A 13,986-nucleotide genomic window follows, 5' to 3' on the forward strand; every position below is an offset into this window, starting at 1 on the left:
AATAAATGTTAGGGATGATGTTTATCTAGTTTAATGAGGTTACAAGGTTTTTTCAACTGAAAAATAGCTAAGCATAACTACATCGACATTTTGGTGAAGAATGACATAAGATCTACACAGAAAACCAAAAACTAAGTATCACCAAAGATGAAAAGTATAATGAAGCAACAACTTATCATGTTTGTCACAAACTCAGTTGAGGATGCGAATTGATCCCTCAACGGGTGGCTCTCCATTGCCCCCCTCATTTTCAATAAATTCCTACAATGAGAAGAGCAAAGATGAATTAAAGCTGCCATGGGGGTAAAACACATCACACATCGATAGCGTATAACTTTTCAAACAGAAAACGTGTTGCTCTCATATCAGTGTTCATCGATTAATAATTTATTTAAGCAATGGAAGATCTTGTAGTTAAGAATAATAATTGAAAGAGCACCATTTGGATTTAAGAAAATCAAAAGCATATTTGGATGCGGTACTAGAAAAAAAAACAACTCATTTTTTATTCTTGATAAGACAAAATTATTTTTCGAAACATACAAAATCGTAAAGAAGAATTAATTTTTTATAATTGAAAATTTAGTAAAGGTCTAGTAACCTTCAAACCGGCTACCAAAACCCAAAAATCAGATGAGGTTAATATGAGGTAACTCCAAAACTAGTAGTGATACAACATGTACAACTAAATTCAAGATTAAATCAACTGTCGATTGCAAATCTTAAAGTAAACTCACACAATATGCCAATGATATCAAACCACCATTATCTTAAAAAGTAATAATAAAGTGAATTCCAATAATAAATGTGCACATGAAAAAAAAGTGGGAAGAAAACTAATCAAATAAAGGGCAACCTAGCATACGAAATTTTTGTTAATACGGAGTCGCTGAAAAGGATCTATTATACACCGTCTTATCCTGTTTTGCAATTGGTGATTTCTGAGATCAAATATAAATTATGGTAGTCTTTTTGAAAAAAAAAATGCATTATGCAAGGATATTAAACTAGTCATGTGTCAGGCAGAATATTGACATGTTGACAGCAAAGTGACAAAGTGATGAGAAAAGGAAAAGGGATTAATATGATCTACTAAAGTAGCATTTGATTGAAAATCCAGCATCATTATAATTTATGATAGATTTGATATCCAATAATTTACAATCTGTAATTGGTATACCAAAAATATCAAATATATATAAACAATAATGACTAATTTTGATATGAACGATATAAAATAAAATAATATCAAAATTTTGGTATACAAAAGTTCGGTATACTAAAAATTCAATAAATCGAAGATTTTTATACCAAAACTTTTGTTTACAGAAAATTTGGTGTACCAAGTGTTGGTAGACTAAAGTTCGGTACTATAGTTCTCTATACCAAGTATTGGTATACTGAAGTTTAGTATATCAAATTTCAATAGAAGCTCTTTATTCGAAATTTCGGTATGCCGATTTCTGGTATACAAATATTGGGTACATCAAATCTTCGGTATACCAGAGGTTTGGTATACCAAAGTTTGGTATACCCCAGCATGGAAAGATTTCGGTAAAGGAGATGACATTACATAGCTTAAGAAATTCACATACACAAAAAGTCAAAACAACATCATTCAAACTTGCAACTTATTGCTCATAATGACTTGATCCTAGTTCGTAATATTAAAAAAAATTCATAAAAGTTCGGTGTACCGAAGTTTGGTATACCGAAACTTGGACGTCTCCTCGTTGGAGGCAGTGATCACTAGAGGTGGGGGTGAGGATGACAACGAGGTTACGCCGAGGGTGGGAGTGAGGGTGGCAGTGACCACTTACATCCAGTAACCATCATTAGAACTGTGGTGACAGTAACCACCATTAGAAATATGACGAGAGACATTGAAAGAGAAGATGAAGACATTGATAAGCGACAATGGGAATCTATAGGGGTTGTGGAATGAGGTAAGCGACAAGCAAGCTATGTGAAAGGTTTTATCTTGCTCACGTATGGATGCGATATTAAGTGTTGAAAAATATAATTTTTTTATTATTGCTATCTGTTGTAGTTAATCACTTGCCTTGAAACTCGATCGATTAGTATTCTATAAAATGTTTTAAAACATATCTTGACAATATGCAATGTTGATTCTATCATAAACCTTGAAGCAAATGCTTCATATATATGTTTGAAGTATTTGAATGGTATAAGCTACCCATATCTCTGCATGTTTGTTTGTGGAATTTGCTGTCGACCATATGCCCACATTACATCTGATGAAATAAGGAACCACATGTAATATATGATGCTACGTAGGGCTGGAAAGAAATATCGAAATACCGAAAAATTGTACCAAAAAAATATCATATATATTGAAATTTTCGGTATACTGAAAAATTCTGTATGGTATCATACCATACTGAATTTGTCGGTAACGGTAACAATTTAAAATATTTCGATATACCGAAATACCGAGTAACTATAGATTAAATGATTAATTTAGATTTTCCTAAAGCCTAAACCAAACCTTAAACGACTAAATTCTTCCCAAAACCACATTATCTCCTTGCGCAGCCGATGCACACGTCGCGACTCACGATTCTCTCCTTGCGCAGTCGGCCCTTACATCGCGATTCCTCTCCTTGGATCCTTGCGCAGCCGACGCTCACGTCACGTCGTGATTCTCTACTTGCACAGCCGACGCTCACGCCATATTTCTTGAATGATTTATTTTGTATTGGCCAATAGTGATTACTGCCCTTCATTACAAGAGAATGATTTTTTATATATTATATGTAATATATATAACTTCGGCAAGACGGTATTTTACCGATACCGTATCGATATTTCGGTATACCGAAATGTCGGTACGGTATCGGAATCATTTATTAGAATATCGATTTTTTCGGTATGATATACGGTATTCGATTTTGGGTACTGATACGGTTGGCAATGGAGGGGCCCAAGAGGAAAGGGTGAGAAGGGTCAAGGCCATATAGCGATCAAAAGTCAAGAGGACGTGGCGGTCAATAGTCAATGTGACTCGGCAGTCAATAGTCAAGCTGACTAGGCAGTCAGAGGCAAGCATATGGAGTGGTCAGAGGTCAGACAGACTTGTCGATCAAGGGGGCAAAGTAGTTGAAAGACAAAGGGAGACGACAGGCGGAACACCGGGCACAGGTCGGGATCGGCAGAGCTGGGTAGAGGCAGCTCGATCTACAGGCTTACGGTCGAGGGCCAGCAAATACTCACAGATCAGAATCGGCAGAGCTGGGTAGAGGCAGCTCGATCTACAGGCTTACGGTCGAGGGCCAGCAAATACTCACAGATCGGAATCGGCAGAGCTGGGTAGAGGCAGCTCGATCTACAGGCCTGCGATTCGAAGGCCCGGAAGTGCAAGTCACAAATCACAGATCGGAAGCGGCAGAGCTGTGTAAAGACAACCCGATCTACAGGCTTATGGTCGAGCGCCAGGAAATACAAGGTATAGAGTACAGACCGTGATCGACAGGGTTGTTCAGGGTTAGCCCGACTGACAAGTAACGCTTAGGAGCGGGATCTGGTCGAGGGGTGTGAGGTAGATGCAGACCGCGATAAATAGGATGAGCTAAGCTGTGCAGGAGTCGGAGGATCACAATTGTCCGTCAAGGGTAATCATTACATACCAGTGAGATGTGCGAAGGCGGAGGTTCCTAAACGAAAAGATGCCCTCATGACCAATAGTAGCCTGACAGATGTCCTTCGCTACAAGACAAAACCCATGTGTAAAGGCGGAGGTTCCTAAACAAGAAGATGCCTTCACGACCAATAGCAGCACGACAGGTGTCCGGGATATACGACAAAGCCCAGCGTCTAACATTTTCGGAGAGGGTTGCAGGTTCTGGAAGCGAGGCGGGTGCATAAAAAGGAGAGGATTCCTCGTACGCGGGTACGCTCTCTGGTCACTTTTCCACAACTTTTCATTTTCAGTCATTTTTTTTCGGCTCTTTGCTTTTTCTGGGGAAAAAGGACCTGACTTGAGCGTCGGAGGGCCTGATCCGGAGACTTTTTCCCTGGGTTCTGGTCTCTAACGTGAGGAGGGAGATCGTCTGAGTGTGTGCAGGATCCTGCAGCATCGTCAGCCGCCCGTGGGAGCCGAATCACCCACGACTTTCCGTCAACAACCAGGCCGTCGCGACCAGCCTTCGTCCGACTCAGCTTTCGGACAGGATCAAATTTGGCGCCGTCTGTGGGAAACACAATAGTCTGGTCCGAAGCGTGAAGATGGAGAACTCTGGTCGAAGCTCCAGCAGGAGGATTAACGTTACCATGACCGCGAGGGAGTACGAGCTCTTCAAGAAGGTCAGAAAGCGAGTCGCCTCTGAAAAACAAGGCACGGTTTCACGACCTCACCTAGCACCTGAAGCGTCCAAAGAACCAGCTCCTGTTTCCGACAGGAGCTCAAAGAGAAAGCAACCGGAAGAACTCCCTCGTACTTCATTCCGAGAGCCTCGCCGCAACTATCATCGATCTGGACCTCGAGAGCATAGTCCGAAGAAAGAAGAGCTGCCGGCGTCGGTGGCGGAGAGCTCTTTACATCCACCCCGAGATTCAGGAAAGGGGAAGGCTATAATCTCTGCCAGAGATCTGCCTGAAGATCCGGATGATAAGGTACCCTTCTCGGCTCAGATCTTGAGGGAAAGCCTGCCAAGAGGTTATCGAGCCCCAAAAATCGGAGAATATGATGGGAGCAAGGACCCGGAAGAGCATCTGCGGAAGTTCAAGAACGCGGCTATGTTGTATCAATACAGCGATGCCGTCAAATGCTGAGTCTTCCTACATACCCTATCAGGGTCGGCGCAGAAGTGGTTCGATGGATTGCCCCCAGAGTCCATCAACCGCTTCATGGATTTCAAAATGGCCTTCCTACGTCGTTTCGCCAGTAGTCGTAAGTATCAAAAAATCGACCATTGCCTTTTCGCTCTTAAACAGGAGCCGACCGAGCCTCTGCGAAGCTACATCAACCGGTTCAGTCAGGTGGCCAATGACGTCCCCTCCGTCACCTCAGAAATATTGATGAACGTCTTCTCCCACGGATTGCGAGAAGGGGAATTCTTCAGGGACCTCATCAAAAACCCCGCCCGGAGTTTTGATGATATGGTGGAGAAAGCTTCTTGCTACATCAAGGTGGAGGAAGCTCAGGCCGCTAGGAGGAAGGCTGAAAAGACGGTGGCTCCTGGCAACCGACCTGAAAGGAGAGCACCCCAACCAGCTCAACCCTTTCAGCGCGTTCAACCCAGGCCTGCCCCCCAACCCGCTCAGGGCACCATATTGCACATATCATCGGTCCAGGACGCATGATCTCAGTAACTGCTTCCAATTCGCTCGTGATTCCAGGCGAGCTGCCGAGCAGGGTCTGCCCCCCCCCCGGAGTTAGCGCCCCAAATACAGAGAATGGAGGAAGAACGGGCCGCGGCTGGACGTGCTCGTCAGACCCGACCCGACCTAGCCGGTCCTTCTAACCAAGCCGGTCCCGGGGAAGATCGAAGAGATGCCGGAGAGCTGGAAAACCGGGGCAACGCTGCTGTGCGAGAAATCAGCATGATTTCAGGAGGGCCCACTGACGGGGACTCAGGCCGAGCCCGTAAATCACATGGTCGGCGGTTATATGTGGGAGCCGTGGGATGCAGCCACGAGCAGGCGTCCGGCCCTGTTATTAGCTTTGGGCCCCAAGACTTGGAGGGTCTGGAACTGCCCCACGACGACGTTCTCATAATCAAGGCAGTTATTGCTAATAGCCGAGTGGCTCGGGTCTTTGTGGATACCGGGAGCTCGGTCAACATTTTGTTTAGAGCTGTGTTCGAGGAGATGCAGATTGATGCCGCTGAGCTCCAACCCGTAACCACTTCTTTGTACGGGTTCACAGGCAACGAAGTCAAGCCCATGGGTCAGATCAAGCTGGCCATCTCCATAGGCACTGAGCCACTGGTGCGCACCCGGAGGAGCACCTTTATAGTGGTGTGATCCAGCAATTAGAACAGGGGACCCCCATTCTGAGGGGTCCATGCCACGCTGGAGTCAAAAGGCCAAGTGGTCGACCGGCTAGGCAGACCGACCGGTGAATAGCTGAGGCAATAGGCGCCCCGACTAAAGTTGGGGTTCCGACGCTCAATGGAACAGTAGCAAAGAACCGAGCGGAAGGCCTAATAGAAGGTGATGTACTGCTAACAGTTCTTACATAGCACCCTACCGAAATTCTCTCCAGCATATCGCTGCAAACGGCAGTCCGGACGTGAGGAGAGTGCCGCCCGGACTGCGCATGAGATGAGGTCCGTCCGGCCGGCACGTGAACTCCCCGTTCAGCCGGACGGATAGACGTCCCGACCTGTTGGGGGTAAAGGGGGATAGGAACATCTTCTGACAGCCGTCAAGTCTTATGGCTAGGCCATACTCCAGATCTGACAACGAGGTGTTCTGTTGTCCCATCGAAGACGTGATTGGACTGTAGCAGTATGGCGTCAGGTAAGCTTTCTGACAGGCACATACCCAAGTATGGGCTGCGGACATGTATGTGCCTCGGTGGACGCACAGGAACCCTTCCACCGCTCTATATAAAGAGTCGCAGACTTCGCCGGAGGTACGTATTCTACAAGCTTTGGAGCTGCTTTTTCCACCACTTGCTTACCTGACTTGAGCGTCGGAGGGTCGCCGCCGGGAACCCCTTCCCGGCCCGACTTCTGTGCAGGTTTGCCGGAGCTTCGTGTGACTAGCCGGAGATCTACATCAGCAACCCGGAGAGCGCCACGTGCCCAGCGTCCGTTGATTCAGCATTCGGACAGGATCATGGTGGATTCGCCTTCCTCCTACAATGTCATCCTGGGAAGGCCAGCTCTGCATGAGTTCCGGGCTGCTGTCTCCACTTTTCACCAGAAGATCAAGTTCCCGGTCGCCGAGCAGGTCGGGGAAGTCAAGGGAGAGCAGAAGGTGTCTCGCAGCTGCTACATTGATATGGTCCGGGTGGAGGCACGCAAAAGCCGGAGGACGCAGGATAGTGGTGTACACGCTATCCAAGAGGAGCCTCTGCCTATTGCCGAGGAGCCTATCCCTTGGGAAGAGATTCAGTTGCACCCTGACAGAGCAGAGAGCATCACTCGTATTGCCAGCGACTTACCGCCGGAGCTTAGGTCGGAGCTGATACAGTGTCTGAGCCGTAATAAGGACGTGTTTGCTTGGTCACAAGAGGAGCTGCCCGGAGTCAAACCAGAGGTAGCCGAGCACAAGCTGTATTTAATGCCCGAAGCCAAGCCAATCAAGCAGAAGAAGAGAAACTTCTCTTCCGACCAGAATAAAATTATCCGAGCTGAAGTGGATCAGCTCAGGAAGGCAGGACATGTTCGAGAGGTGCAGTTTCCGTCCTGGCTTTCTAACGTTGTATTGGTAAAAAAAGCCTAACAACAAGTGGAGGGTGTGCATAGACTTTCGTGACCTCAACAAAGCCACCCCCAAAGACTGTTATCCTCTCCCGCGGATCGATCAGGTGGTGGATTCAACTGCTGGTTGTGAGAGGATATGCATGATGGACGCTTATCAAGGATATCATCAGATACCCTTGGCTAGGGAGGATCAGGAGAAGGTTAGCTTCATAACGGTTGACGGTACTTTCTGCTATACGGTCATGCCATTTGGACTCAGGAATGCTGGGGCTACCTACCAAAGGATGATGGACAAAGTCTTTCGAAGTCAGATTGGGCGGAACGTCGAAGTCTATGTTGATGACATCCTAATCAAGTCCCCCCTGGCGTCCAATCTCATAAGAGATGTAGAGGAAACCTACGGGACTCTAAGGCAATATGGTGTAAAGCTGAGTCCTCTGAAATGCTTGTTCGGGGCCAAAGGAGGGAAGTTTCTGGGGTATCTGGTGACTGAACGAGGGATAGAAGCCAATCCTGAGAAGGTTTGAGCACTTCGGAACATGCAGATCCCTCAGAATCTGAAGGAAACGCAGAAGCTAGTCGGCAGGATAACAGCGCTGTCCCGATTCATCTCCAGATCTGCAGATCGAGCCGCGCCCTTCTTCAAAGTGCTCAGGAAAGCAGCCAAGTTTCAGTGGACGGAAGAATGCACACAGGCCTTTGAGGAGCTAAAGCAATACCTGGAGTCTTTGCCATCACTGTTTAAGCCTGTTGTGGGAGAGCCCCTTTGGGTCTACTTGTCAGCCACCCCCGAGGTCGTGGGGGCCGTGCTGGTTAAAGAGCAGGACAATGTACAACGACCAGTGTATTTTTTCAGTCATCTATTGAAGGGGGCTGAGTCTCGGTACACGGCCCTGGAAAAGTTGGTTTACGGACTTGTTCTCATGGCTCGGCGCCTCCGACCGTATTTTTTGGCGCATCCCATCATCGTCCTGACAAACAGTACAATGGGTTGAGCTCTCACCAAGGTGGAGGTAGCAGGTCGGCTTATCAAATGGGCAACCGAGCTAGGGGAATATGATATACAATATCAGCCCCGAACCGCGATCAAAGCACAGGCTCTGGCGGATTTCTTGACAGAGGTTTATCAAGCAGACTCGGAGGAGGTCTGGAAAATTTATGTAGATGGGTCGGCTACCCATCATGGAAGTGGTGTAGGTGCACTTCTAATATCTCCGCAGGGAGACATTATGCAGCTGGCTGTACGGCTAAATTTCAGAGCTACCAACAATGAGGCAGAATATGAAGCCCTATTAACAGGTCTGCAAGTAGCTCGGCATGTAGGGGCCAGCTGAGTCATAATATATTCAGATTCCCAGCTAGTAACTCAGCAGGTGACCGGGCATTTTGAGGTAAATAATGAAAAGATGCGAGTTTACAAGGAAGCCTATGAAAAGATGAGGGAAGAGTTTAAAGAAGTCACAGTCACTAAGATTCCCAGGGCTGAAAATGAAAGAGCGGATGAACTAGCTAAAATGGCCAGCTCCCTGACCACTTGGGCGCTTGACAGATCTATAGCATAGACCTTCCTTATAGCTCAGATAGATCTACAAAATAACCAGGGAGAAGTAATTGATTGGAGGGCGCTTATAATAAGCTTCCTCCAACAAGGAATTGTACCCACCAACTTAGAGGAGGCGCGTATGCTCAGGAGACAGGCTCATTCTTATGTTATGATCGGAGATCAATTGTACAAAAAGTCTTTCTCCAGACCTCTGCTCAAGTGCTTGAATACGGAAGAAGCAGATCAGGCCTTGCGGGAGATACATTTGGGGTGCTGTGGCAATCACGCGGGTGGAAGAACGCTGACCCGGAAAGTACTATTGGCCGGGTATTTCTGGCCTACCCTACAGAAGGACGTACAGAAGCTGGTGAATACTTGTTTGTCATGCCAGAGGTATCAGAACCTGACGCACCGACCCACAGAGTTGCCGAGAACTTCTATAGTGTCTTGCCCATTTGACAAATGGGGTATGGATATCGTAGGACCTTTCCCGATGGCTACGGGGCAAAAACGTTTCTTGCTGGTAGTAGTAGATTACTTCTCCAAGTGGGTGGAAGCGGAAGCCCTGGCCAGAATCACTGAAGATGCGGTGATCCAGTTCTTGTGGAAGAATATCTTTTGCAGATTCGGCCTGCCTCATAAGTTAGTGTCGGACAATGGCAGACAATTTCAAGGACGCAAAATACAAAATTGGTGCAGGGGTTCGGCGTAACTCAGGCCTTTACTTCGGTGGCTCATCCTCAAAGCAATGGTCAGACAGAGGTAGTCAATCGGGAAATAGTGCGAGGGCTCAAAGTCAAGCTGGATCACACGGGAGGCAGTTGGGTGGACGAGCTGCCGAGCATTTTATGGGCCTATCGTACGACACCCCGAGAAAGTACAGGTCTGACACCCTTCCATTTAGTGTATGGTAATGAAGCAGTAGTACCTCTGGAGGTCGGGATACCGTCCGTGAGAAGAATGATGTATGACCAAGGGAACACAGAGCGACGGCTGGCCGAACTAGATTTTATCAGCGAAATTCGTGAACAAACAGCTGCCAGGTTGGAAGCCTATAGACAGAGGATGAGACAAAACTATAATAGAAGGGTGATCCCCCGATTCTTTGGAGAAGGAGACCTCGTCTGGAAGCAGATGAAACCCTTAGGGGAAGTGACGAAGTTGGTGCCTCAATGGGACGGACCATACAAAGTTATCAAGAAATTGGCATCGGGGGCCTATTATTTGCAGGACGCTCAAGGAAGGAAGCTGGATCGACCTTGGAGTGCTAACTACCTACGGCCCTATCGGGTTTAAGGGGGCTGACTCTGTTGGTGTAAGCCGGGTTAGGCGAGGGGCCTGGAGACAGTAGGATAGTCAAGTACAAAATCCGAAGACGCATATGTACATGTAAAAATTTCTCAGTTTAAGCGGCTGGTACAGATCATTTAAAAGGAGCAAAAATCTCATCCGGAAAGCCTTGAATGATTTGGTCTTGATCCAAAAAGTCTGCGGGAGGGATGGAGTTCAAGAAATTCTGCGCGTGAAGCTGTCGGATAACCCCAGCCGCCGTGTATGGTATGGTCGCGGAAAAGCATGCCCCAGCCTGGGATAAAAATTCAGGAGAGGTCATATAAGACATTCGACTTCGCAGGCAACGATCCTCCTCTCCTTCTTGATAAATCGCCAGGGCAGCGGATACTCCCGTCAAAGCCGCCCGAGACTGGGATAGTTCCTCCCTCAGGGCCCTCAGCTCAGCTCCTTGAGCTTCCAACTGAGCTGCCTGAACCTCCAGTCTATTGTTCTTCTCCTGCAGAAGGGTATCTTTGGACTGTGCTTCCTAAGTCTGGTGGGCTAGTTGTTGCTGATACCCCGCCTCAGAGGCAGCTCTTTCCTCCCTCATAGCTCGGAGTTCATCTTTGACTTGCATCAGGGAACTTTTCTGCCGGTCGGTCTGATTAGTTAAGGCTCGGATCTCTGCTCGCAATGCATAACTGGCTCGGGCGGGGTCATTCAGTTGCAGCTCTAATTCAGAGACTCTCTCTCGGAGTTCTTTGCTTTCGTGATGGAGGGCGTGGAAGGATTGGTTCAGCACCAAAGATTCTGCATGAGTCTGGATGGAAGATATAACCCTCAGTTAAGGTAAACTAATACCAAGTGTAGGGTGAAGAGTACTTACTTTAGCCCAGGACTTCGAGAACCTATCCATCTGAACTAATGGCGACGCGCTATCCATTTGACTCATGCTCTCCGCCCACAAACTGCCGAGGCAGCCTCTCATCATCAGAATGCTCGTGGGTGCGTCGTGTCGCCGAGCTAGAGTAGCTTCAGAGGGGATAGTGGTCCTGTAATGATGGCGGGCGGAGGAGGAAGGTCGAGAAGGGTCGGCGTCAGAACCAGGAGGAGCAGGAGGTGGCTCGGGAACGGGCTCAGTTGGCACGGGGTCATGACGATCGCCTGGGCTGTCTTCCTCAGTAGGAGTGGGGGCAGAGCGGAATGCAGCTGGTCTTCCCCTGTAAGGGTTGGGAGAGACTGCCAGATAAACGAAACAAAAATGAAGAAGGGAGTGGGGTCAGAGTCAGCCACGATGGCAGCAGGGGCAATATGGCAGTAAAAGGAACAGGATTAAGCGTTTATGAAGTCGGACCTGGTCTTCGACGCCGCCTGTGAAGCAGGAGCTGGTCGTTAGAGTCAAAGTCATCAGAGCGAGGCTGACCCTGTGAAGAGGCTGCACACCCCTGTCTGTGGCGTCTCGCCCGGACGAGCTTCGACCTGTGCGATGAAGGGCTGCGCGACCACGTCTAGAGGCCCGGGGGGGCTCCTCGGAAGACGCGGCTGGCCGGACGGCTGGCTTGATCACAACCCTAACCTCGGTTCGGGGCGGCATGTGAAGGAGAAGCTGTGTGCGAGGCGGGGTTGGAAGCGGGCTGAGTCGCTGCCCCAAATGAGGTGGATCCAAGATAAGGGAGTAACCTCCTATCCAAGATCACCCGACAGCGTCGCAGTATTTCCAGATCATCGAGGGGCAAAGACAGAACCTCTGAGGCGCGATGCAGAACCTCCGCTGTAGGCACCAATACGAAAGGTCATTCTCACAGAGAAAATGGTCGAAAGCGGGGGAGGGGGGCTCAGCCTGAACTTACCTAAGGAGCGCGGTGTTTCAGAGGAAGCGGGGCTCAGCAGGAAAAAGGAAAGTAGGTCTTCAGATAGCAGTCTTGTCAGATTCAAGCGCCAATCCTCCATCTGGGTTGCAGCCGTAGCAAAGGAGAAGTCCATGTGGAATTCGTCCAGTGCCGGAGTTAGAGGGAGCTCAGACTGCCAGTGCATAGGTCAGCCTGTTTCTTCAGGAAACCGGAGAAAAAAGAATTTTTTCCTCCAGTTAGCACTGGGAGGAGGAAGAGGAGAGAAGAAAGCAGTATGACTGCGAGCCTGGAAGTAAAAAAGACCATCGGCGTGCCGAGCAAGAGCAAAGAAGCAGTGAAAGAGGGGAGCGGACCAGGAAACCTCGCAAACTTCGTAGAGTATTACAAAGCCACATAAAATCTTTATGGAGTTGGGAGTTAGCTGACCTAAGGGGATCTTAAAGTAGCGGCACACTCCAGACAGAAAAGGATGCGGGGGTAGACGAAGGCCAGATACAAATTGATCAGTGAAGAAAGTACAAGAACCAAGCGGAGGATCGAAGTACAAGTTTACACCAGTAGGGATGATGGGGCGAAAGTTAGTAGGGATTTCGTAAGTGTACCGTAGGTCATCCCAATCCAACTCAGCGAAAGTCGAAGCGCCTGGGAAGTGCTCTGCCAACAAGGAGATCCAAGAAGGAGAAGCTATTGCAGAAGAGATTATCTCAGAAGATAGGAAGAGCAAACGAAAAGAAGAGGTTTGGAGAAAAGGGAGGGTCGCGGCAAAGTCTCCGAGAAAGTCAATCGGTGGCGGCGACGTTTGAGTATTCCGCGGTGATGGCGAATCACAGCAAAAGAGAAAGATTACGAAGATACTTATAGGTATGGCGGAGGAAGGACACTTTCGTAAGTTGGCAACGGATGGTTGATGCAGGGGCGAAGATAGACAAGGAACGCCCTGTGATGGTCCTCGAGAGTATAACCAGGGGACATTATGGGAAAGGCAGGGGCTCGAGATACGAAGCGCCTCCTAAGGCGATTGCTCCAAGCAGGACAAAAGTGTACGGAGGGGCCACTAGGAAGGTGGGTAGATTAAATCAGCGGGCTTTAGGGACATGCAAGGTAAAGTCTAGCCCTGGCCGGGCTAGGTATAAAGGCAACTATTGGAGGAAGAGCGACGTAGCCGAGCAAAATAAGCAAGGGCGAGCGGATTAACAGAGATCAACCAAAGCTACGAACGACCTACTAAGAAAAGAAGCAAACTAAGGACACACGAAGGGGAAGCCATACGATTATCCAGACATGAAGGCAGATAAGTATAATCATCCAAAGTTCAATAGGACCACGCGAATAAGTACAATCACGGAAGATTCAGCGTTAGCACATGGAAGTTAACATTACAACATGTCGCCAATCACACAACATCCGAGGAAGAAGGGGCAGGGTCACTGGAAGCCAACAGAAGGGGCCCGGGGTCGGCTGACACTATGGCGGAAGACGCAGGATCAGCGGACGCTTCAGGAGCAGCAATAGGAAGGGCCTGGGCAGAAATATCTACGGGAGCCGGATCGGCCGCAGGGTGAGGAGCCTCCAGGAAGAAGAGTCCATCATCCGCTTCGAAGGAAGGGAAAGTTTCCTGCGGCAATTCCCTGGATAGACGAGCTGTGTCCAGAAAGGTGGCAGGTGGTGCCGAGCGTAGAAAGTCTTGCTCGAAGGCCTGTTTGACCCCGCCCGCGGCCCCGTGACACAACAACAAGACCATCCAGTCTGTAGGCTTTCAGCCGCCCTGGTTCACCGGCCTGGTACACTTCCAGGCTGTTCTTGTTCTTGGCAGCCTCAGCGCGAGCCGCAGATAAATCGCTCTGGCCCTGAGACATTGCTTCCTGGGTCTGCGAGAGCTCCGCTTGCAAAGATAGAAGAGTGTTTTGGCAAGCTTCCCACTGAGTCC

The sequence above is a fragment of the Zingiber officinale genome, chromosome 7B, assembly GCF_018446385.1.
Source record: "Zingiber officinale cultivar Zhangliang chromosome 7B, Zo_v1.1, whole genome shotgun sequence".
NCBI classification, from domain to species: domain Eukaryota; kingdom Viridiplantae; phylum Streptophyta; class Magnoliopsida; order Zingiberales; family Zingiberaceae; genus Zingiber; species Zingiber officinale.